This window comes from Cavia porcellus, unplaced genomic scaffold (assembly GCF_034190915.1).
Source record: "Cavia porcellus strain 051 isolate PalLab524CR breed Dunkin Hartley unplaced genomic scaffold, mCavPor4.1 scaffold_9, whole genome shotgun sequence".
Classification (NCBI taxonomy): Eukaryota; Metazoa; Chordata; class Mammalia; order Rodentia; family Caviidae; genus Cavia; species Cavia porcellus.
The window spans coordinates 17237053-17238601 of record NW_026947492.1 but is presented as its reverse complement, the minus strand read 5'-3'; the positions used below and the strand labels follow the sequence as shown (position 1 = coordinate 17238601).

The 1549-nt window shown below is 40.2% G+C and overlaps 1 pseudogene; it reads right to left on the bottom strand.

Annotated features, from left to right (window-relative positions):
• Positions 1-396: 396 nt before the first annotated feature.
• LOC100729823 (olfactory receptor 8B3-like) lies at positions 397-1330 on the bottom strand (annotated as a pseudogene).
• Between the last annotated feature and the right edge of the window lie 219 nt (positions 1331-1549).

The following is a 1549-nucleotide window of genomic DNA, read 5'->3' as shown; positions in this document are numbered from 1 at the left end:
GAGAGAAACGTGACATTCTTCATGATATAAAGGGGAAAATGGCAAATAAAATCGACTAAACTGATAAAATGTCAATGTATGGATATTTTATATTATTATCATACGATCACTGATCTTTTTCTAGAGGAAAAAAAATGAAACAACATGAAAAAAAATTTAAAATATTTATTATATTTTTTTTTCTCTAAAATTACTACAACACAAGGAAAAGCAGACAATGGAAGGGAATATTATTCAGGTGAAGAAGGAAGAAATATTCTCTGAAAAGCAAAAATAAATTATTTAAAAGGACTCTGATTTTTTTTTTGCCACACGCAAAAAGAAATGGGCTAGAAATATTGAATTACATTTACAACACTTCCTTGGTGTGTACACAGAGAAAGCCACTCATTCTGATCAAAACTGTCTCCAGTTCAGGGTTTCTCTGAGGGCCAGTTTAACGTCACGGTTCCTCAAGCTGTAAGTTAAAGGGTTTAGTAAAGAAACTGTGTTGGTATAAAACACAGAGGAGATTTTCCCCTGAACCATAGATCCAGTGGAGGATGGCTTCAGATACATGAATGCACCCGACACAAAGAACAGAGTAACTGCGATTATGTGGGAGCTGCAGGTGCTGAGGGCCTTGGATCTGCCCTCGGTGGAGCTAATGTGGAAGATGCTCTGGAGGATGAAACCGTGAGAGATGAAGGATGGTGACACTAGGCACAATGATGTTGATTCCCGCCACAATGAGAACTTCCAACTCATTGAGACAAGTGCTGGTGCAGAAGAGCTGCATCACAGAGAGGATGTCACAGAAATAGTGATTGATGGCTTTTGCATGACAGAAGGTCAGCCTCAGCATGCATCCCGTGTGGGCCATGGCACCAGAAAATGCCATCAGGTAGGAGCCACTCATAAGGCTGAGACACACTCTGGGGGACATGGCCATGTTATACAGAAGTGGGGTACAGATGGCCACATAGCGGTCATAGGCCATTGCTGTCAACACATAGCACTCAGCAATGGAAAAGAAACTGAAAAAGTACAGCTGGGTCATACATCCTCTATAAGAGATAACATTTTTCTCTGCTATGAAAATCACTAGCATTTTGGGTGAAAAAACAGATGAGTAACAGAGGTCAAGTAAGGACAAGTTAAAGAGGAAAAAATACATGGGGGTATGAAGGTGTGAATTCAACCCAATTAGAGTTAATAAGCCCACATTGCCCACCACAGTTGCCACATGCATTACTAGAAATAGGACGAAGAGGAGGAGTTGGAGATGTGGATGCTTGGTTAATCCCACAAGAATAAATTCAGTCACAGAAGAGCTGTTCCCAGGGTCCATTCTTCCACGAGAGACATGGTAGACATAGGAAAAATACTAAATAATAGAGAACAATCAACTATTCTCCTAGTATATTTGACATTACGTAGGACATCACTGGATTAACCAAGATCTTCCCAACGTGTTCCACAGATTCTGCTTTTGCTCCTATCTTGCTGAGTGACTGTTTTCTAAGGAAGCACTTGACAGAGGATATATTGTAAAGCATACCACCAAATC